The sequence below is a fragment of the Bubalus kerabau genome, chromosome 23 (assembly GCF_029407905.1).
Source record: "Bubalus kerabau isolate K-KA32 ecotype Philippines breed swamp buffalo chromosome 23, PCC_UOA_SB_1v2, whole genome shotgun sequence".
NCBI classification, from domain to species: Eukaryota; Metazoa; Chordata; class Mammalia; order Artiodactyla; family Bovidae; genus Bubalus; species Bubalus kerabau.
The window spans coordinates 29610300-29634795 of NC_073646.1; the positions used below are offsets into that span (position 1 = coordinate 29610300).

The 24496-nt window shown below is 45.3% G+C and overlaps 1 protein-coding gene across 4 annotated transcripts in view; it reads left to right on the top strand.

The window, feature by feature from the left end:
* Nucleotides 1–24496, top strand: part of CALN1 (calneuron 1) — a 512378-nt gene that overhangs the window by 86497 nt on the left and 401385 nt on the right. The window contains exon 1 of one of the 4 annotated variants that reach the window (XM_055562460.1): nt 11044–11334. The exons of the other annotated variants lie outside the window; for them this stretch is intronic. The gene's annotated coding sequence lies outside the window, so the exon portion shown is untranslated. Of the gene's footprint in view, nt 1–11043; nt 11335–24496 lie in introns of those variants that run through there. 4 annotated transcript variants of the gene reach the window in all.

Sequence of the window (24496 nt, forward strand, 5' to 3'; positions counted from 1 at the left end):
ATTCAATCTTTGACCATTTGGTATAATGGTAGCTGTCCATTTTTTGTAATGTCTTTTATCAAATTGAGGAAATTTCCCCTTCTATTCCTACTTTTCTGAGAATTTTTAATTGTGCATGAGTGTTAACTTTGTCAAATGCTCTATATGTATGCATTAAGATGATCATGATTTTTTCTCCTTTGAATATGAAAAATTAATTGATTTTTTAAAACACTGATTAATTAAAAAAAAATTAAACCAACTTTGTATGCCTGGGAAAGATCCCATTTTGCCAAGACGTATCATTCTTTTTATACATTGTTGGGTTCCATTTGCTAATACACTGTTAAAACTTTTGCATTTATATTTGTTTTATATCTGATTTTGGTAATGGGGTAACACTGGTCTCATAAAATGACTTGAGATGTGTTACTCTGTATTTCATGAAAGATTTTTATAAGATTGGTGTTTGTTCTTTGTTAAATGTGTGTTAGGATTCAACAGAGAAGTCATCTGAGCATAAAGGGATTTGTTGTGTTTGGAAGGAGGAGGTTATTAATTATGAATTAAATTTCTTTAAAAGGTATGAAACTGTTCATATTTTCTATCTCTTCTTGTGTCTACTTTTCAAGGAGTTTTTTCTATTTTGTCTAAGTTGTCAAGTTTTTTGGAATAAAGTTATTTATAATATTTCTTTGTTATTTTTAATGTCTTTAGGATTTATACTGAAGTCCCTTCCATTAGGCCTGATCTTGGTAATTTGTATATTCTCCAGATTTTAAAATCAGGTTAGAGATTTACCGGGAGAAGGCAATGGCACCCCATTCCAGTACTCTTGCCTGGAAAATCCCATGGACAGAGGAGCCTGGTGGGCTGCAGTCCATGGGGTCGCTAAGAGTCGGACACGACTGAGCGACTTCACTCTCACTTTTCACTTTCATGCATTGGAGAAGGAAATGGCAACCCACTCGAGTGTTCTTGCCTGGAGAATCCCAGGGACAGGGGAGTCTGGTGGGCTACCATCTATGGGGTCGCACAGAGTCAGACACGACTGAAGCGACTTAGCAGCAGCAGCAGCAGCAGCAGCAGCAACAGAGATTTACCAATTTTACTTATATTTTCTTTGATTTTCTCTATTATTTGTACATTTTCTATTTCATTGATTTCTTCTCTTACCTTTATTATTTCCTTCCTTCTGTCTTCTTTGGGTTTAACTTGTTTTTGTTCTAGCTTCTTAGAGTGAAATCTTAGAATATTACTTTTAAATCTTTCTTTTTCTAAAATAAATATTTTAAGTTATAATTTTCTCTCTAAGCACTGTTCTAGCTGCATTCTACAAAGTTTAACACATTGCATTTTCATTTTCATTTGCTCTAAAATGAAAAAAAATTGTTTTTTTAATTTATGGTTTTTTTCTTTGACTTTTTATCCTTTGTTTTTTATTCTTTGGCTTGTGCATTATGTAAACTGTGTTTTATTTATAAAATATTTGAGAATGTTCTAAATGCCTTATTGTTATTTATTTCTAATACATTTCCATTGTGGGCAGAGAATGCTTTCTGTGTGATCTCAATATTTTTAAATTTATTGAGAATCATTCTGAGGCCCAACATATGGTCTTTTATGGACATTCCATGTATACCTGAAAAGATTGTGTATCTGGCAGTGGCTAATGCAATGCTTTATAAATTCAGGTTGGTCAAGTTATTTCCTAGTGTTTCACAAATCTTCTGTATCTTTACATGTTTTATCCATGCTGAGGGAGGTGTGTTCACTACGTGTGTGGATTTGTTTTTTACTTCATGTATTGTGCTTCACGTATTTTAAAAGCTTTATTATGGGTACATTTTGGATTATTATATTTTCTTAATGAATTGGCTTTTTATCTTTATTAATTAACTCTATGTCTGGCAATACATTTTGTCCAATATTTAATATAATTGTTCCATATTTCTTATGATTAATATTTTATCTCTGTACTTTTTTCTTGTACATTTTCATTCTTGTACATTTTTCTATCCTTGTACTTTTAACATATCTGTGTTTGTATATTTAAAGAGTACATTTTGTAAACAGTCTATTTTTGGGTATTATTGTATTTTTTATCCAGCCTGATGTTTTCTGCCCTTTAATTATAGCATTAAATTCTTTAAATTAAATGTAATTCACAGTATATTTAGTTTTCAATCTACTAGCCTAATGCTTATTTTCTATTGTCCTGTCTGGTCTTTCCTCTTTCCTCTTTTATGCCTTCTTTAGTGTTAATTATTTTTCAAATATCTAGATTTTGTTGCTGTCCTTAAAGAGTTTTGAAGTTTGTTTGTTACCCAGGTGAGTTTACCTGAGAATTGGCTTGATTTATCAGATGATTTTTAAAGCTTGGTTATGGCAGTAGAGTAACTTCTATCCTAAGGCTAGTTCAGTCCTACTTCTAAGGTACAATCTACCTGCGGTCTCTACCAGAATCGCAGGTGTTTTGTCCACTCAGGCTCATCAGAACTTAAATGTCTTCCAGTTCTTTCTTAGCTCTAGGAATTGTTCAACTTACAGCCCTCCACCAGCTCTTCTTTGCCTGACCATGTGGAATTTTATCCTGTGAATGTGCATCTTAGTTATCAACCCAGAACTCGCAGGAATCCCTATAAAGATTTTCTCAGTTCTTTGCTGCAGTTTTCTCTCTCCAGTGTTCTGCCTGACAAATTCCAGCTCCCTAAGCCTCCATGAAGAGTGAGCTCTGTTTCCTCAGCTCAGTGAGACCCCGGTGCTGTTTTGGTTTCTTTTTCCTCTACAGTGTACAGAAAATGACTCCAGGCAGAGACCGGGCAATTGTAGGGCTCCTCTTACTTCTTTCTGTTCTCATGTGGATTACAGTCCTTCACTGGCTATTGTCCAATTATTGAAAACAGTTAATTTATATGTTTTTATATGAGGTTTTCTAGTGGTAACAGTGTGGGGGGTAGGATGGGGGGTAAGTCTAGCACTAGCTCAGAAGCAAAAATTCCTCAGCTTTCTTTCTAATGGATATTTTCACTGCATTCAGAATTTTACATGGACAGTTGTTTTCTTTTAACACATCAAAGATTATACCAATGTTTCTAAGTTATACTTAACTTTTGTCATTTTGATGAGAAGTCATCTGTTGTTCCTTTGAAAGTAGTGTGTTTGTGTGTGTGTAAAGAGGAGGGACTGGGTTCTTTTAATATTAATATTTTGTCATTGGTTTTTAGAAATGTAATTATGATTGCCCATGTGTGTCTTTCTTTGCACATATCCTGCTTTGAGTTATTAGGCTTCCTGAAATTGTGGCTTAATCACTCTTTGGAAAATTCTCAGCCAAGATTTTATCTGTCCACATTCTGTCCACCAACCCCTCCTTTTTTTTCAGACTTCAATTACATGTTTGACCATTCATGATATTCTATGTATCTCTTAAGCTCTTTTCTCTATTTTTCTTTCTTTCCTCTCTTTATGCTTCAATAAGATATTTTCTCCTGACTTAATTAACAGTTAACTGATCTCTTTTGTTGTGTTGGTCCTGCTTTAAGAACATCTACTGAAGGAATTTGTTGTTGTTGTTGTTCCAGAATTACTGTTTTATTCTGTTTTCAAAATAAATTCTAGTTCTTCCCTGGTAAATTTCTTTGTCTTATCATTCATTTTCTTGAACATGCATCACAGTTATTTTAATGTTCATTTTACATAACTCAAGTATCTGGATCACCTATGTTTTTACTGTCTGTTGGTTTTTCTGTTGGTTTTTCTTATTTTGGCCTCATTACCTGACATGTTTGGCAATTAAAAAATTAAATGCTAGATATTATATTTGAAATGTTTTGTGGCTCTACATGTTGTTCTGTCTCCTCAGAGAGATAACAATTTTCATCTAGCAGGCAGTTAGGAGACATGTAGATCAACTTTTACTAATCAATAATTGAGATAATTTGAAGATGAATTTGATTCTCTAAAACTTCTGGTTTGCTATTCATCTTAATACATATTGTCTTTCAAGAGCTTCAGATGAAACCCTGGGGTATTTATTTGCACTTTCCTCCTTGTCAGGTTCTAAGCTCCAGTTTTTCATTCTGCTGGCATTGTGAGATTCCTAAGTACTCTCCTTCACCGTGTAGCCACTTAGCCTAGGCTTGGTTTCTTTTCTTTGTTTTTCACTCTGTGCTGCTTAAAATGAGGCAAGTGCCTTTAGGGGGAGAGTGGAGCAGAATAATACATTCACTTTTCTGAGGTTTTCTTTCCATGGATTTTAGTCCCTCAGGTCCTGACTGTCTTGGTAGTACTGCAAGCTGATTATTTTCTCTCTAAGTCTGTGATACTCTCAAAATTTCTGAGATAGTACTTTCTTTTTAGCCTTTTGGTCCAATGCAACTTGGAAATCAGGTAATGTTTCAAAATCAAAGGCAGCAGAGAATTTCAGGTTCACACCAATACCCTTTCCTTCTCTCTGGATTCCTGGACCCATTCTTGAGTTCTTCACTTTGATTCCATTTTTTTTTTTTTTTAATTGGCTAATGCAAGTCTTTGAGTGTTTTTCCAGAATATGTTAAAAAAAAAAAAAAGACCATTTATTTTCTCATTTGTTTTATTTGGAAACTATTTTCTTCTTAGTTTCATACATGATAACAACCTAAATATATGTATAAGTCCTATATGAGACCAGTTATCCTGTTTATTGGTTCATTTTAATTCTGTGATCTAGTGTTACATACACTCCTGAAGCCAGTCTTTCTCCCCCTTTGTTGATAACTTGTTTTTGCTTTGTTGAGAACTTAAATTTTCTTTATCCTAGAGATGAAAAGAATTATCAGCACATGTATCAATATAATCTCTTTTCACTAATAATCCAGTCACAGAGTAAATCCTTTGTTTTTTTTAAAAAGCAGAGAGTGTGTTATTCTTTTTATGGTTGTATACAAAGTGTTTATTGCTTTGAAATAAAATAAATATGGGATATTTTCTCACTTAAAAATTAAGCCAATATGAAAAACCTTTGCTACAGAATGTTCACAGAATGTATATCTAAAAGTAGAAATCTTCTTAGTACTGATTCTCCAGAGTGAGTTAGGTAATGTATAGCATTCTAGTTATATTATGTATATATGGACACTATGTACAAAGTTTTCTTTTTCAAGAATGTTGTCACATGTGTTATTTTGCAATTCACTCTACAATATAGTTTGGAAATCTTTCCAACTTAGCACATTCTTTCTGGTTATCTACTGCTGCATAACAAATCACCCCAAAATTAAATGGTTTAAAACATCAGTGTATTACTATACTACCTCTTTTAGTCTGTAGGTCAGGAATTCATACAGTCCTCAGCTGGGAGGACTCTTACAGCAGGGTCTAGAATAGCTGAGGACTGACCAGATCTCTCTCTCTCCTTCAACAGCCCCCCTCGCTATTTCTCCTTCCTTACCTCCCAACTTCCTTTCCTCCAGCTCAAGCTAGCTTGAGCTGCCTTGCAGCATGGTGGACTGTGGGTAATTGGACTTCTCACATGGTGACTTAGAGCCCTAAGAGAGTGTTTCAAGAGACAGAAAACAAGAGCTTCTGGTTTAAGTCCTAAACCTAGAACGTGGCACAAAAATAACTTTAATTCTTTATTCGATTAAAGAAGTAACGTATCCTAGCTACAGCAGGATATCAAGGGAATCCAGATAGTCCAGATTCAAGGGAAGAGTGATGTAGATTCCAATTTTTTAAAAAAGTTAATTTATTTGCCTGGGCTGGGTCTTAGTTGCAGCATGTGGTATCTTTACTTGCAGCATGCAGGGTTTTTTAGTTGTGGTATGCAGGATCGTTGGTTGTGGCACATGAACTCTTAGTTCTCTGACCAGGGGACGAACCCAGGCCCCCTGCCTTGGGAGCATGAAGTCTAAGCCACCAGAGAAGTCCCGTAGATTCCAACTTGATGACAGGAATATTAAAGAATTTAAAGCCATCTTTAATTCAACACAGTCAAAAATTCCCCTTCAGCCAAGCATTATTTATATTCTTCTAACATAAAAACATATCCAGACACATTCACAAGCTCCAAAAAGTCTCATCTCCTTGTGGACACCATGCTCAGGTCCTGGATCTGTTTATCTAAAGCAGGTTCAGGGCAGGTTTTCTCAACCTGAAAATCTGTAAGCTCCTTTGGCCTCTCCTCTAAACACCCCACATACGACAGTGAGGCAGAGATATAGTAACTTTGATAGAGTTTACTGAGTGTGACTGCCAGTCGCTGTCATGACTGAGTAACTCTTTGCAACCCCATGGAATCTAGTCCGCTAGTGTCCTTCTGTCCATGGGATTTTTTCGGGTAAGAATACTGGAGTGGGTTGCTATTTCCTCTTCCAGGGCATCTTCCCAACAGAGGGATCTAACCTGTCTTCTGTATCTCCTGCACTGCAGATGTATTCTTTACCCAGTGAGCCCTGGGGGAAGCCCAATTGCAATGGACACCCATTCAGTAAGGGAGGATGTAGGTAGTGTTTCCCATAGCAGTCACTCTAGTTCACAGCAGTTCTGAAATCCAGCTGGGAGCGTGTCATCAGTTCTTTAATGAAGACCCAGTCCTGCTTCTTGGGAATGAGTCTTCATGGCTCTTGGCTTTATCTTTTGGGCTCTTGGTTCCTCCAAGAGTCCTTCTCCCTCAGAAGAAATGGCTCCTGTGTGCAGCCATTAAGGGTTGGGGATCCAGAGGCCTTCTTTCCTTTTGTACCACCTCTGTCCCTTTTAGTCCCAAACTGATCCAGTTCCAGTTCAGTCGCTCCATTGTGTCTGACTCTTAGCGACCCCATAAACTGCAACACACCAGGCCTCCCTGTCCATCACCAACTCCCAGAGTCCACCCAAACCCATGTCCATCGAGTCGGTGATGCCATCCAACCATCTCATCCTCTGTCGTCCCCTTCTCCTCTCGCCTTCAATCTTTCCCAGCATCAGGGTCTTTTCCAATGCGTCAGCTCTTCACATTAGATGGCCAAAGTATTGGAGTTTCAGCTTCAACATCAGTCTTTCCAATGAACACCCAGGACTGATCTCCTTTAAGATGGACTGGTTGGATCTCCTTGCAGTCCAAGGGACTCTCAAGAGTCTTCTCCAACACCACAGTTCAAAAGCATCAATTCTTCGACGCTCAGCTTTCTTTATAGTCCAGTTCTCACATCCATACATGACTACTGGAAAAACCATAGCCTTGATTAGACAGACCTTTGTTGGCAAAATAATGTCTCTGCTTTTTAATATGCTGTCTAGGTTGGTCATAACTTTCCTTCCAAGGAGTAAGCGTCTTTTAATTTCATGGCTGCAGTCACCATCTGCAGTGATTTTGGAGCCCCAAAAAATAAAGTCAGCCACTGCTCCTACTGTTTCCCCATCTATTTGCCATGAAGTGATGGGACCAGATGCAATGATCTTAGTTTTCTGAATGTTGAGCTTTAAGCCAACTTTTTCACTCTTCTCTTTCACTTTCATCAAGAGGCTCTTTAGTTCTTCTTCACTTTCTGCCATAAGGGTGGTGTCATCTGCATATCTGATATGTTTTCTTTAAAACTATTGAGGACTTACTGTGATTCAAGCTATTGGTGAGGCGGCTGAGGCACCATATCTCTAAGATTCTTGAAGGCTCGTTTAGGCCTGCACTTAAATATGTGTGAGGTTTTTTTTAATTGTGCTGGGTCTTTGCTGTAGCACACTGGGCTCCTTGCTGCTGTGTGAGGGCTACTCTCTAATGAGGCACATGGGCTTCAGTTGCCTTGTGGCATGTGGGATCTTATTTCATGGAAAGGGATCAAACCTGTGTTGCCTGCATTAGCAGGCAGATTCTCAACCACTGGACCACCAGGGGAGTCCCTGTGTGAGGTCTTAACAAAAGTTCTGACTGCCTCATCCCTAACTTCATCTTTATCTGCAGACCACATTTTACTGCCCCGGGATTTGAATGTTTTTGCCAGGAGATGTCAGAATCAGGAGGAAAAGTTCTCCTCTCTAACCCAGCAGGTCCTGGTTCTCTTTCCTCTAAATTCTACCACAAAAAGGGGAATAATTTCTGCTTTAATTCATCTCCGCTTGTCTTTCATCATAGGCATCTCAAAAAGCACAGTTGGCTTCTTCTGTGCTCTACTTGGAACTCTTCTGGTCAAGTCCATGAACTCATTAGGTTGCCTTCTCATCTGTCGTGTCTTGCTAACTGACCCACCAGTCCATGGCTTAGGTGCTCTTTTGTCCAGGAACAGTGTTCTCAGTGTCCTTCAGGTCCTCTCCAAGAGTCTTCCTGAGGCCCTTGCAGCTTTCACTAACAGTCTTATGGGGCACATCTAGCTTCTGTTCATTGTCCAGTCCCAGAGCCAACGTTTTAAGTGTTTGTTACAGCAACAGTCTACTTCCAGGCACCAAATTTCGTTTTGATTATCTGTTGCTGCCTAACAAACCACTCTAACCTCTTGCCACAAAGTAAAGAACGTGTGTTGTAAAGAAGCCAATGCATTCCATAGTCTGCACTTTGATAAGATACATGGAAAACGTTATCCTCCAACACGTACCCAGATGATTTTTTCTTTTTCTGCTCATTTCTTTTCAAAATGCAACAGACCCTTCGTCAACCCCTACCCTTGACTGTCTTGGGCACTTGAAGTAAAGATATTTATTGAAGGTAAAATAAAGGAAGGAAAGACAGGGGAAGGGCTGAGGTAGGAGTGATAAAATCCCCATTTTTACCTCACTGGGGACAGTGCGGTTTTTATTTACTTATTTAATTGGAGTGAATTTGCTTTACAATGTTGTGTTAGTTTCTGCGGTACAACGATATGAATCAGCTATCTGTATACATATATCCCCTCTCTCAGGAGCCTCCCTCCCATTCCCCATCTCGCCCTTCTTGGTCGGCACAGAGCACGGAGCTAAGCTCCCTGTGCTGCACAGCAGCTCCCACCAGCTACTTCACACACGGCGGTGTATGTATGTCCGTGCTGCTCTCTCAGTCCATCTCACCCTCTCCTTCCCCCTCTGTGTCCACAGTCCATTCTTTATGGAGGACAGCAAAATTTAGAGAGAACAAACAACTTATCCACATTCACACAAGCAGTGAGGGCAGAGATCTGATAGACGTGTCCTCCTCTGGTTAAAGGGTTAAATCTAATTTGTACCAGGAGCTCCATGTGTGTTTATAGACTCGCTTAAGGCACTTTGGTGACCTGGTTGCCATCCAGAAAATGCCAAAACAACTGATTGCTAGGGGAGGAAACATTGCTAGAAGATGCAGCTTTCATCCAAACTTTCAGAGGGAAAGATGCTTCTGAGACTCTACCAACTCTATTAGTTCATGTGCCTGTGACCCTTCAGAAAAACTTCTGGAAACGACTTCTATGTACATCGTTGAACTATGTACATAAGATTCAGCCAGTGGCTTAAGAAGATAATTTGGGAAGTAGGGCAGGTACAAGAAAAGATAGGAGAATACAGGTAGCAAAGGCTGAATGCCAAAGGTATAGTATCAGCAATGAGTGTGTTATTAGGGCTCAGAGGAACCACACCCAGGGTGCAAACCAGGAGGTGCAGGCAAGGAGGGGACCCTGATTAACTTGTGCCCCTGGCTGGCAGCACCAATGCCCACATTCTCTTGGCACCTGCACCAGCCAGAAGAGAGGTGATTGCTGAGCTGTTTGGACCAGAGGCTTAGGGCAGTATTGCCTGCTTTGCTTCTGATTGGTGTGAGAATTTTTATGTATCTCTTTTCTTTGATTCTGGGAATTGGAAGAATCTGAGCTGGTGGCATAGTCTTTCTGCCACCTAGAGGGGGGCAAGAAACTGGGGACCTTGGAAAAGAGGGTGCTGTCAGGAAAGACTAGTCTGCTCCAGCCAGGTGAGTTCCTTCTCCTATGGCACACCCTTGGGAGGGGCAGAAGGAGACTGGTAGGTGTTTGTCTATGGGACAGACTGAGATGCCTCTTGATGCTTTTGATTTTTTCTTTTTGCAACACAAACCTTGGTAGCACTGTGTAGTTTGTCAGCTTCTGGGCACATGAGAGGTAGACAGGTGGGGAACTAGAAAAGGTGACTGGAGACTCGGTTAAAGAGTTGCCCTTGAGGCATGGGGCAGGGGAGGAAAGGGGCCTATCTGGGTATGGACTTGGCAGAGGGCAGTGTGAGGGCAGGTTGCAGACAGTCTTCGAGATGTCAAGCTCACACCTGTGTCCCAGGCACCCTCAACCCCCTCATCGAATCCATTCTGTGACCTTGGGAAGGGAGGTGAGGGGCCAAACCACGTGTTCTCAGACCCCGGGGAGCGGGATCAGAGGTCAGCAGGTGGTCGCTGCAGTAGTGCCTCCCTAGGTGGTACTGCGGTGGGCACCCCGAACCCTCCTCCTCCCCCAGTTCTGGCCGCCAGTACCTTAACTCGGCGCCTGCCCTAGCCCTGGGCGCGGATGCAGGTGTGATCCTGGCGCCGGGGATGAAGTAGTTAAGGTGGGGGGCGCTTCGGTGAGCTGTCCAATACGGGGAACCGCAGTTTGCCGGAGTTAACGTGGGCAGCTTCTTTGGGGAGGAAGGAAGGAGGACCGTCTGCCAAGCTCCAGTTCGCCCCCCGCGCGCGTGTGCCTGTGTGTGCAGTGCGTGTGTGTGTGTGTGTGTGCGCGAGTGTGAGTGCGCGCGCGCCGAGGCGTTCCTCAGGTTGCGCTGCCTGGAAACCGAGGGAGCCATTGGCGAGGCGGAGGGGTGGGGGTGGGGGCTCCCCGACCCTCCGAGGCGAGGCGCGCCCAGAAACCCGGCTCCTGACGCGGGCGAAGGCAGGGCGGGGACAGCGCCGCGGGCTGCCTCAAGGCCCCGGGGGGCCCGCTGGGGAGGAGCCGGGGAGGAGGCCGGAGCTGCATGGAGTTTCTAGGGCGCGCAACTCCGGCGGGGCCTCGGCCACTAGGCTTCGGGGCGCAGCGAGGCAGCCGCGCACATGGGCTGAGCCCGCGCGCCGGGGCTCTGCACGGCCAGCGGGAGCGGGAGGGGTAGAGCCGCGCGCCGAGCCGGGGTGCGGGGCAGCGTCCCCAGACGGGAGCCGAGGACAAGGACAAGAGGAGCGCGCCCAGATCGCGCTCCGAGCCGACGAGGGGCTCGCGCCGACCCCGGCGCGCGCTTGGGGAGCAGCCCGGGGCGCCGTGGGAGCCGGCGGCAGCGAGGATGCCGGCGCGGGGCCGCGGCGGCCGGCCGGGGGTGTGAGTGTGAGGCTGAGCGCTGCCCGCCGGCGCCTCCCCCCGCGCCACCTCCTCCCTGCGGGCCTCGGAGGAAGCCCCCGGCGCGCGAGGAGGCGCCTCGGAACCCGGGCTTCGGGGCGGCGGGCCCGCGCGGCCGGCCCCGGCCCAGCCAGAGGTGAGTGCCGCCGCCCGCTCGCTCCCGCCCTCGCCTCTTCCCTCCGTCCGCCCCTCTGCACCGTGCCCAAAGCCCGGGGCTGTGGCGGGCCCTAGCCCCAGAGTGGGCGGGCTGGCGACAACGCCTCCCATACCTGTTGGCGCTGGGAGAGGGCACCGGGCGGCTGGGGGTTGCCCGAGCCTCCTTGCTCTCCCTGGGGGTGGCGGGTGTCCGCCCGCCTGGGGGCGTGGGGTCCGGGCAGGGCGACGGGTGTCCCATCCGGGTGTCCCAGAACTGTGCGGGCTGCAGGCTGGGCGCCGTTCGCCGAGTCCCCGGCGCCGGTAGCCGCTTGTCTGCGCGCCCCCGGCCGCGGGCGCCTGGGCGGTGGAAGAGAGAGGAACTGCACCGCAGCCCAGGTGGAGAGCCGGGCGGCTTCCAGGTACCCGGGAAGCCGGGAGTCCTGGCATTCGGGGGAGGATTCCCTCCACCTCCAGCCCCGGCGAGGGCTACTCGCCCTCCCGGGCGTACGCTCCTTGCCGCCACCGCCCGGTGTCCGCCGGCCCTGGGGAGCGCGGGATCACCCGGAGCCCTCCGGCAGCCCAGCCTGGGACCTGGCTGTCACTCAGCTGCCTCTGGGTCCCCGGCAGCTTCCGGAGTCCCGCGCCCCGGCAGAGGCGGGCGCCGACTCTGCCGGGCAGTCTGGGTTTACTGGATGCCCCAGCGTCCCCGGACTGGCGCGACGGGGAGTGAACTTCTTCAGACTTGGCCTGAGGGCGCCTAGGCAGCAGCAGGTAGTTCTGGGGACGGCCTCGGGGCCAGGGAGAGCGGAGGATGCCTCACCCCGACGGGATGGGGTGCTGAACGTGGAGCGAGGGCTACTTTTTGCTATCTAGGCGCCAGCCACGTGCTCCCTCTGCCCCCATCCCCAGCATCATTTCCCTCTGCATTTTTTCTTTGAGGGCCAGTGTGTGTGTGCGGAAAGCGCCTTCCTTGTATTGATGAAGTCCTTTGCCCCGTGAAATGATGCCTGCAGTTCCTGAGGTCCCAAGACTGGGGCGCCATCCCCAGGCCTTGAGCTCCATTTTTGCTGGGCTCTGGGGAAGAACAGCTCAGTGCCGGTGTGTGTGGCTATGTTAGGTCATGCCCACTGAAGTCTGATTAGTGCTAGTAATAACTATATAAGAACAGCATCAGGGATGGGGTTGGGGTGGCCTTCTCTAGGAGGAGTGGGTAGATTTCTTCCCTTCGTGTGTCCAGACACACAGAGCATTCGTGCAAAAGTGAAAACTCATAACTCTTAGAATTTCCACGTTCTGCTTCCTTAACTGCTGACTCGCAGTCCAAAAGATAAACTCTCTTTCAGTTCAGGTCTCTGAGCCTTGGAAAGGGTTTTAAAGCCATTTGGTGTGAAATTGTCTTGGGGCCAGAGGAGGACACGGCTTTCATCCAACCCTGACCGCAGCTCTCCTCCTTGGTTTGTTGGTGGTTTTCATTTCATTTATTTTTTTGGGAAAAAAAAGTGGTGCAGGTAGAAGGAGGTGTTGATGGAATCTCCATTGTCTTTGCTACTTGGTTCTTTGAGGCTGTGAAGTCTGGAGGCAGCTCGGATGGCTCCTGTGTTGCTGCTCTCTTGGGACACCCCCAGCTAAGGATGGCTTCTTGGGCTCCAGGAGCTGCAAAACTTTGCTAGTTCCTTAGGCAGTTGGCCCCTACACATGCCTGATGGATGCCCCTGGGCAGTGTTCCCCCTGCGGCCTGTTCTAATGGAGGCCCAGCTGAGGCCCACCCCCCCCCCCCACCCCTTTCTGAGTTCACTGCAGACATGTGGGTTTTTCATGGCAGTAGCTGCCTGAAAAACAGCTATGTTTACCAAGAAGCTGGTCTACAACACTGATGTTGGTTACTGACTGTATCCAAGTGGAGTAATGAAAACAAAACTCTCTGGAAACCCAATCCCTCGGATATTTTATTGGAGGAGCGCTAAATCCTCTTAGAATTGTTCATTGAGATCACCTTTCTCTGAACTCGGACTGTAACTACTGCCAGTAATCAGGCCTTCAGTGAGGGTGCTGCAAAGGGCTTTGCAGAAAGAAAATCATTTCATTCAGCTGGTTCCATGGAGAACACGATGGGTGGAACGTGATGGAGACCCACGGCTCCCTTTCCTCGCGAAGGGGTGGTGGGGATTGGGGTGAGGTGAGGGTGCAGGTGTGAAGGCTGCTTGGTTAACATTTATCTCCACAGTGGGAGGCCTCTGATCAGTGCCCAAGCATTGGGCAAGGTTAGGCGGCCGTCTAGAAATTTCTTTTCCGTTGCAAGTGGCTTTGGGCGGGACGGCGTGCTTCTGGGTCAACAGTAGGAGAGATGTATCTGAGGGCTGGTCTTAGGTCCTGGCACTGTCTGCCAGCTAGATTTGGCAGCCCACTCCGGCTCTGACAGCCTCTGCAGTGCCCATTGGGTGGCAGAAGGGGGTGCTAGTTCTTACATAGAGAGGAATTCTGGTGGCTCAAAGAGAACTTGGACGTTTAAGGCCTTTGCACACCCTCTTAATTCAGATTTCTGGGACCCTTCTTGATGTCAGACACTTCTACACATTGGAGCTCACGTAACCTTCATGTTTCATATTTGGAAACTGATGCTGAAGGCGGGTAACTAACTTTCATGTGAGCAGGTAGTTTGTGGGTAAGAGGCAGGGTTAGGGTTTGATTCTAAGAGGCTGGTGTTCTTGATTGTAGGTCCAGGGCTCTTTGCACCCTGCTGCTTTTGATCTGAAGAGTGTTTTAGTAACCTTTGACCTTCAGTGCTTTGTTGAGGGTCAGACCCAAGGCGGGTGCCCCTTCTGTGCTGAGTGAATCCAGGGCAGCATCTCATTCCTTATTCCTGACAAGGAAACTCAGGCATGGAAGGAGCTCTGTCTTGTGCAGTGGGTCAGGGAAGGAGGCCTTGCCCTCCACGTGTGCCCACACTGGAGCCACTTGGGGCTCAAGTCCACGCTGGCTCAATTATAGATGGTGGTGCCTTTGGTTGCTTGTTCCCTCTCTGTGCCCACAGTGGTATGGAATTGGGTGACATCTTTGCCCTTCCCTTGAAGCTTAACCTGATGTAGTCAGAGTGTCTGAAATGTCTTTTCATGATGGAGAACCATTAGGCGGCACAACGAGCCACAGCCTCCAGTGCTTGTTAAGACAGTGTGCATCCCAACTCGCAAGCAATGAAACTGTCCTTCAAGATGGGCAAGGCATTGGCTGACCCCTCAGTGGCTCCCTTGGAGGCTAATTCTGCATGTGGTTTGAAAGGAGGAAAATGAAAGCACAGTTGTGGCATCCAACCTGGGGCCTTCAGAGTGAATGATGTTTTTAATCACTTAACATTGAACAAAAATGTATTCAGTGCCTATTATGTGGTATGGATATAGAAATGAACATGAGATGAATATGACACAGAGGCTGCCATCAGAAAATTTAGACATTAATGGGGAAGGCAGACCATGTGTGAGGGATACACATTTGTGAGCAGAGATGGGAGGCAGTCAGTCTAGTGTGACACTGATGTCTGAGCTGAGCTTGAAGGATGGCTATGAAGTAGCCAGTCCTCCATGGGTATTCCAGGCAGAGGATGTTATGGGAGAGGTAAGAAAGCACATGGAAGATATGATAAAGCAACTGGTAATTTGGACCCCCTGGAGCTTCAAGAGTGAGGCAGGGAAGGACGAGAGAAGAGGCTGGAATGGTAGCAGGATGCTCGTGGTCAGGACTAGGGGGCGAGTGGCAAGGTCAGATTGGAGTTTTAGCTAAGTCTGGTTGGAGACCTTGTGGAGAATGGATTTGGCAGTGAGAAGACCAGAGGCGTAGATACCAGTGAGGTGGCTGGAGCTGAGGCTATGGTGGGGACTATGGAGGAGAAGAGATGGATTGAGCAAACATTTAGGAGAATTCTCAGTTAGGGTTCTGGGTTGCAAGCAACAGAAACCAGCTCCAGCTAGCAACTAAAGCCCACAAGGAGAATGTTGTACAAGCTCTGATGGAAATTCACAGGGCTGGGGACACCCCTGAAGAGCCAGGCTTGGAGCAGATGGGAATTAGGTAGTCGAGGGGATCTTGGTGGCTGGAGTAGTCTTATGGTTTCTCTCAGGTGATGCTATGAAAGTAAATGATCTCTATTCTTTTCCTCCATCATCATCATCATCTTATTATTATTATTATTCTACTATATTCAAAATGCTCAGAGGAAATCTCTAACTGGCAAAGCTTTGGGTCTTCATATCAGGAATAGCTTTCTGAAATTTCATTGGAATGGGGAGAGGTAGTTTTTCTGAAAGTAAGCTGGAATAAATCTGCTGGAAGACTTGGGTGTGTCCTCCACAGGAGGGTTAGTTAGTTGGTGGGACTCACTGATTGAGTAGGAGTATTAGTAGGAGAAGGGAAGGGTGTAGCATGACCACAGAGTTTCCAGCATAGGTAACGAGGTGGGTAAGCAAAATGAAAGTCTGGCCAGACTAAATAACTCACTTGTTTCCCCACTGGCAGAGCTGTGGGCAGCTCTCTGTGACCAGGCCGCGGGAGAAGGTAACGGCCTATTTTAAAAAGTCTCATTAAGGGGCAGTGCTGCTGAGAATAAGGCCTGTTTAAATAGGTTACTTTAGCTCATGCCCCACAAATCTGGGTAGTTTGAAATCATTTTCATTCATTCATCCTGTATTTATTGAGCATCTCTGTACCAGGTACCAGGGACAATGGCCAATTAGATAGAGGTGGTACTCTCATATTCTAGTGGTATAAGACAATGAAAAAATAAAAATGGAAAATAAAATTAGGTGATATCATGGAGGCAAAGGCAGGGATTTCTTCAGATTGGGTGGTCAAGAAAGTTCTCACTGAGGAGTCATAGTTAAGCTGGGTAAGTTGGGAGAAGGTCTAGGCAAGAACTTCCAGGCAGTGGCATCTGCCAGTGCCAAGGTCCTGAGGTAGAAACTGCTGGGTGTGTTGAGGAACAGGAAGGAGGCTAGCATGGCAGGAGATGTGTACCGAGAAGTAGGGGCTAGTTCATGGGGAGCCTCGGAGGTCACCCTGCAGAGTTTGGATTTGATACTGAATTAGTTAGGAGGACCAGGAGGGGTTTTAAACAGCAAACTGACATGATCCAATTTCTGTTTTCAAAAGATCGCCCTGGCAGCTGTGCCTTCTGTGTGTACTACCTTAGTGCAAGAATGTGAATCTCTATTCATGAGAGTCTAAAGTGAAATGTAGTATTTGAGAGTAACAGATGGAGAGAAAATGCTTTAGTGACCTTAATTTAGTGGTTTCTCATGTACCAATTAAATGTGGGTATGGACAAAACCACATTTCTAGTATGATTTCAGTTTTGTTTAAAAATGTGGTATAGAAGAATAATAGAAAGAAGCGGACTTAAAACATTAACAGTGCTTGTCCAAAGGAATTGGCATTATGAATGATTTTTTTTAAATGAGCTCAAATTTCTTTTATAATCAGAACCAATTTTTTTTTTTTTTAAATGTATACACTGATGACCACCAATGTCGTGGATGGGGTGTTTTGAGACTATCAACTAAACACTTTTTTCCTACCATTTTATTTCTGGAAATTTTAATGTGAAAAACCCATGGATCCTGGTTGGGGCAGAAATTAGGGTGCTTAACCTTGTACAAGCTGTCCAGTGGGTGGCTCTTTGTTTTATGCTTAAAAAATATTTTCATTATGAAAGCAAAAGTTCTTTTTTTAAAAAAAGTAATTAAAGCCATATGGAAATGTTAACTTAAAAAACGAAAGCACCTTTCTGCATCTTCTTCCCCAGATCATTCATATTTTTGTACATGTATCATTAGATTTTCTTCCTCAGCACTTCAAATACCTCCATCTATATTTTGTTGAAGGATTTTGGAATATTGCTGTAACAAGTCACCCTTTCTCCAAATGACTCCCAGACTCCTTCCTCTAGAGCTTGAAACCTTGATGACCTTTACCCCCTTGAAACAAAATCATTAGGAAACTTAAACACATCACTTAGCTGGGAGAAACGGCCTCTTGCCTTTTCAGTATTCAGAGTGTTCACTGAAAGCATACTTTATACTTATAAAAAATGGAGCAATTAAATATTCATTAAAAGTTCATCTCTGAGCATTTAAACAATATTACTCCAGTGTTAGAGCCCCAAAGTTGGGTTTATGATTACAAATCACTTCTTTTGTTTCATTAACACAAGTTTGCTCCTATGAAAACTTGAAAGTGCAAGTCAGGGAGCTTGGTTCATTATTTTGGTGACATGTTTATTACCTTGGAATATTATCCTTTGAAAACAGGAAAAGCAAAGCATTCCATGGAGTGTTACTCAGAGCCATGGATGTGTTTGGGAAGTGCTTCATGGTCTCACCCTGCAGATGGCCTTGGGGGCTGAAGTGTCAGGATTGAACTGCCATCAACTCCGGGCTCCTGTGTTGGATGGGAGACTCATGTGATTCAGCAGAATTACTACCTTTCCCATCAGTTCTTTAATTAAACACATCCTTTCTTGGGGAAGAGGAGAGCAAAGACATTCTTAGAAGAGAATGCTTGAAAAGTAATAGAACCATGGAGTTGATGAGTGAGCAGGGACCTTGGTTATCTCATTTTACAGATGGGGAGAAAGAAGGACTGGAGAGAGCACATGACATGCGTTCTGTTAAACAGAGTCAATCTCCCCACCCCAGGGCCTCTTCCCTACACTTCGCACCCGCTCCGTGTTGTCAGAAAAATGAATTTATTTTGGTAAACCCAAGAATTAGGAAAGCATGCTGAACCTGATGAAAAATGGGAGGGTTTTTGTGCTGTTCATTCATTCTGTAAAGTGTAATCTGTTTGTGTACTGATAACAGGCCTAATTACTGTGTAAACATTTTTATAGCCTGGTAAGAAAACCTCAAAACATCTGTACTGCACATTGATGGAGCCATTCAGCCTCCAGCATCCCACTGCTCATTCTTTAAACCAGTTGCTCTGTTATTTCATCTGGTCTATGCTAGATGATTCATCTGATGCACAGACACATAAACACACACTCCAGATCCAGCGGGAAGTGACAAGTAATATTAGGAAACTTGCATCGTACTTACTACGTGTCATCCACTCTCTGATTATGAGCATTTCCCCCATTTTACAGATGAAGAAATGAACAGACAACTCAGGGTCCCAGGTTCACCAGTGATGGATGGGAACCACTACACTGTAGACTCCCATCTAGAGATGTGTAACTCACTAGTTAAATCTCCACCTTCCCTTTTCTCCCAAAGAGAAGCAGACTTTCTACCACAAAGATCAGGTGTGACTTTGTGAAATCACTTTAGTCAAATCACTTTTCTTTCGGCCAGACTCATGAACATAGAGCTGCGAAGAGTCCTCTGAGGGGATGGCGTTTTCAAGTCTGTTTGGTGAGTTGTCCCAGTCCCTTTCATTCCCGAGTCACTTGGCAGTAGCTAGTCCACACATATCATCTGCCCTCAGCTGAGGCTTGTGGTTCTCCTTTCATTTGGAGACTCAACTCTCAGGTTAGTTGTACCAACACTAACCAACCTGTGAGCCCCGGTATACTCAAGAACTGCTGGCTCCCAGCTTGGCTCCTACAGGGTGTTTACATGTAGGTTCCTACAAGGCTCCTTTGGTGTTTACATAAACACCAAAGTTCTCAACTTCTCACACCCAAGGAGGTAGATGTGTCTTTCAAAACCCCAGAAGCACAGAATCCATGGAGCCTTCAAAGGGCAGGAGGCAACAGGGAGGAATCATATAATTGAAGAGGAGGGAAACAGACATGCTGGTGGGTACTGTCAGTGGGTCCTCACACAGAGACCTTGGGCTTAAGGCGTTCATTCTGACGCAGGCTGACTCAGAATCTGGCACACTAGAAGGGGCTGAAGCCAGGGAGGACGTGCCCTGGACTCTCCTGGCTGCGAGTTCCAGCTGCTGGCTGGAGGATTCCCTGTACTTGGAGATCCTTGCTTGAGAGGTGTTGCTAAATAAGTGAGTTCTTTCCTCTGATTTGGAGTGTTGTGGTTGTCATGAGAGACAGAGAGAAAGAAAGAAAGAAAGAAATAGCGAGTCAGTGCTGCCAGGTAGCTTTCCCTGGGAGTGGCCATGTCCTGCAGGACCTTGGGGGCTACAGGGCCGTGATCTTAGACACAAAGGTACATGACAGAGGCCGGGACTGACTTGGGACAGTGACCCTTCATCAGGTAGAACTCCAGGGAGTGGGTGACCCCGCTGTGATCTTGGGAAAGGTGATACATATCTTTCTAGGGGGAGGTTGGCTGGCTCTGGGCTTCCTTTGTGGCTCAGCTGGTAAAGAATCCGCTTGCAATGTGGAAGACCTGGGTTCGATCCCTGGGTTGAGAAGATCCCCTCGATGAAGGGAAAGGCTACCCACTCCAGTATTCTGGCCTGGAGAATTCCATGAACTGTTTAGTCCACGGGGTCGCAAAGAGTCAGACATGACTGAGCAACTTTCACTTTTTCTTTGGCTGGCTCTGGATTTGAATTTTAGAACCTGAACTTGAGAGTTTAGCTCAGTACTTCACAGACTTTGCTGCATGTTAGAGTTCCCTGGGAAACCTTAAAAATGCCCCAGTGCCCCATCACATCCCAGGCCAGTGAAATCTGAATCATCGCCGTGGGGGTGGGAGAGGGAGCGAAATGGGACAAGGTTCTTGCCCCACCCCCGCCCCAGGTGATTCCACTGTACAGCCAACTTGCTTTCCTCTAAGGAGAGTGCCTGCCAGTTGCCTGAGGATCTTGTTCAAGTGCAAGTTCTGATGCCGCGTCTGGAGCAGGCTGGAAGCCTGCATTTTTAACCAGCTCCAGGTGCTGCCATGGGGTCGCAAAGAGTCGGACATGACTGAGCGACTAAACTGAACTGAACTGAGGTGCTGCCAGAGAGCAGGGCCCAGTTAGAAGAAACATGTTCCAGACTTACTTAGCCTCACAAGGAGGGCTTCTGGGCTCATGCTTTTTCATGAGAGTATGGCCTCCTTAGTTCATCCGAGTTTGCAAAACAAGGGGCCCGGATCCTGCCTTTTCCACTTTGTATTCTTATAAAGAACAATAGAGCAATTGAATATTCATTAAAAGTTCATCTCTGAATATTGAAATGTTATTGCTCAGGTATTAGAGCCCAAAAGTTAGCATCATGATTACAAATCACTTGCATTATTTTTGTCTTTCTGGATCCAGAACGTTGTCCTGTCCCTGGTCAGCATTTATAGAGTCAGAATCAGAGGTTCTGACTGCTGGAAAGGACCATAGGAATTATTTTATCTAAACCACTCAGTTATGGAGAGGAGTCTGCTAAGACTCAGAGAGGTTTGTCCAGACTCACAGATCATCAGGCTGGGGCTGCTGTGAATGCGAGACCAGGAGGAGAGACATGACAGGATGAATCCTGGGGAAAAGATCCCCCTCCCCTCCCACCACCCCATGCTGCTCCTGAAGCAGGGGAATCACACGACACAGGCATCCAGAAAGATGGCTAGTTATAGTCATGTTCAAACACCTGTTTCACAATCCAGAACCATTGCTGCCAATGATACCTGTGTTTTTCCATCAAAATGTCTCAAAATCCAGAAATATTACTGCCAATAATATCTGTGTTTCTCCATCCTCTCCCTGCAGCTTCAGGTAAGGATGCAGAAGCACGACTAAGTGCTTTGCTTCTGCAGTTAGAGTTGACACGTTGACAGATGTTCAACAACCCGGTCCCAGGCGGGATGCTGACGCAGGCTGCCCTGCATCATGCAAAACAATTACATTTACCATTTCTACTCCAAATATTTTCCTCCTGTGGTCCAAACAAATAAAGAACATTCTCAACATATAGGTTTCTGGATGTCGTGGTGGATAATGTTAAACCTGATGTAAGAATAGTTCATAATTGATGTTCTTGGCATTTATCACCCAGCCATGACATGTTCAGCAGGTGATGACTAATAAATTATATTTTGTTGGATCCGTTTTTTCCCCCAGTTTTTTCAACTCCAGACACCTGTTTCAGCATGTCAGTGCTGGCAGGGACATTTTCCTCCTTGTCACTTTTATGCTTTAGAAACTAACTTGAGATGAAGACCAGTGGGTGTGAAACTCAAGGACTGAAATGGACACTGCTTTCTCAGGGTGTGTGTATTTTGACCTAGAAGGTCAAGTCTTTAAACAGAGTGGGAGAAGACTTACGGGCACATGAAAGTTAGTAGAAAGATGAGGCAGTATAATTATAGCTAATGGTTATATAAGTCCTCCTTTCTGAGTGCTTGGTGTGTGTTAACTCCTTCAGTTCTTTCAGTGAAGCTTTGATGAAGTAGATCCTGCAACTGTCTCTATTTGTGTGGATGAGGACCCCAAACCACAGAGAGGTTAAGTATTTTATTGAAGGTCCCGCAGATAATGAGTACTGAAGCTTGACTCATGACTCTAAAACTCATGTCCTTAAGTCGCCAGGCTATACTACCTCTGTAACTTTGATTACCCAAGACATGCCAGGGGCTGCAGAGGACTTCCACAGGACATTGTCACCCAGACCCCAAGTCTGCCATTCCCCTCCTGGAGCACCCTTTGACCTTTGAGTGGAGGCCTGCTCCCTCATACTGCTGGAGTGGGTGCTGATGACGTTGGCCTTCTCCTGTTTCCCCCATCTTTGCTTTTCTAGCTCTCTGTAGATGTGTCCATGATGGGCTCACCTCTGGGCAAACCCTAGTTCATAAACAAAGAAGAGAATTCAATATGTAGGTTTGGAATGTCTTGTGGGGCAACTGTGTATATGGAAGTATCAGATATTTGTGTCCTACTTGATTTTCAGACTTCTACTTTCTCTTGTTGGCCACGCACATACTCAATTCTGGCTTTCATCTTCCCATTAAACTCAGGGGTGAGAACTCTGCCTTAGTCTCTGCCTCATCCTTGCTGAACTGTTCATATTGGTTGATATTATCCCCCTAACATGAGCTTCCAGTGGGGGTTCTGTGCAGACTAATGGGACACCCCGAGTTCTCCCTTTCTTCAGGCCTGCTCTCTGGCCTGGATCTCCTGGGTCCAGTCCTTGCCTAAGTTGTGCCATGATTGCTCTGCCCTGTGGGCTTGGGGGCCCTCATGCTTCATTCTCTTCAGCCCATACCCATTGCCTTGGGTTCTGATTAGCCTGGTTTTGGCTTTCCCTCTCTTTCTGCCTGTCTGGTGTTGCTGTCTGATTTTCCTGTCCATTCCTTAGGGGTTGGCAAACTTTTTCTGTCAAGAGGTATACAGTAAGTATTTGGGGCTTTGCAGGTCCTGTGATCCCTGTTGCAGTGACTCAGTTCTGTTGTAGCTGGAAAGTAACTATGGACAAGGTGGAAATGATGCGAAGAGCTGACTTATTGGAAAAGACCCTGCTGCTGGGAAAGATTGAAGGTGGGAGGAGAAGGGGACAACAGAGGATGAGATGGTTGGATGGCATCACCGAATCGATGGACCTGAGTTTGAGCAAGCTCCAGGAACTGGTGATGGACAGGGAAGCCTGGGGTGCTGCAGTCATGGGGTCGCAAAGAGTCAGACATGACTGAGTGGCTGAACTGAACTGATCAATAGGTGTGTTGTGATAAAACTTTATTTACAAAAGCAGAAGGTGGGCTGGGTTTTGGCCCACGGTTGTAGTTTTCTGACCCCTGTTGCAGAATGCCTGTTGGCTGCCTCTTTCTGACTTCAACCTTCAATTCTGTCTCTTAGAGGTCCTTGGCATGGGTAGCCTAGAACCCTGCACTATGATTTCTATTCTGAATTCCCTGTACGTGTTGACCTTCCTGACCTATTGCTATATTCACTTTGCAGCCTTGACCTTGAATGAAACCAACCATTCACTTTTTCAAGTTCTCAGTCAGCTAAATCAATTCTACTAAAAATGTAGGTTGTTCAACAACAGGTAGGTCTTAAATCCGTTCTGCAAATCCTTGTATTGAATTCTGGCTGGTTTCTTGACCAGAAATACATTGGTCGTATCGCCGAGTCTTTTCTGTCAGTGTCCTCCTCTCCTCTCCCACGTGTGTTCTTGGCAGATATCCTTGCTTCCTGCTTTGAGAGATTGGGGCCTGTATCCCATTGCCTCTTCCCTTGACCTCAACATTTTCCATCATTTCTGCTTCAAAATTTCTCCTTTCTTCCCATTTCAAAGGAAGATGTATCCTTACTCTTTTACAAGGAAAACTTGACTGTGCCATGAATCTCATGTGTTTCCGTTTCTCCTTTGTCAGATCTCAAATTTTCCTTTCTTTATCTCATCGTCGTAAGCCTCTCTAAAACTTCGCTTGACCCTGCCACCTCCCTAGGCTGCCATCCTATTTCACTTCCTCTCTTTAAAGGGAAGCTTCTGAAAAGAAGGCTCTGCCCCTGTCACTCTCACTCTTTGACCTTATTCTTGTCTTTTCTGTTAACCCTTGGCTGCTGGCTGACCCTACTGTTGGGCCCCTATGAGAGTAAGTCTTAAATACTTAATATACCATAAACTTGCTTTTGGAAAGGTCACTGACATCCTCATTTTAAAATCTAATGATGTGGACTCACTTCTCATGCTTGGCAATATATGATACCATCAGTCACCCTTTCCTCAGGTAACTCCCCCTGAGTGAACTCTCATGGTTTTATTCTCACCTCTTGGCTTTTTATATGAGTCCACTAGGGCTGCTATAACAAAGCACCACAGGCTGAGTGGATTAAACAACAGAGATTTATTTTCTCATAGTTCTGGAGGCTGAAGCCCAAGATCAGGGTATCAGCAGGGTTGGTTTCAAAGGTTGAGGGAAGGATCTGCTCCAGGTCTCTTTCCTTGGTTTGCAGACAGCACCTTATCTCTGTCTTCAGATGGCCTTCCCTGTGTCTGTGTCCAGTGTTCTCTTTCTTATAAGGATACCAGTCATATGGGATGAAGACCCATTCCGATGACCTCATTTTAACTTAATTACCTCTTTAAAACCTATCTCCAGACATGGTCACATTCTGAGGTTAGGACTTCAACATATGAATTCTGGGGAAAGACACCATTCAGCCCGTAACACTTTTCTATCTCCATATTTCCCTTTGTATGTGTGTATGTGCTCAGTCCATTCAGGTATGACCTAAATCAAATCCCTTATGATTATACAGTGGAAGTGAGAAATAGATTTAAGGGACTAGATCTGGTAGAT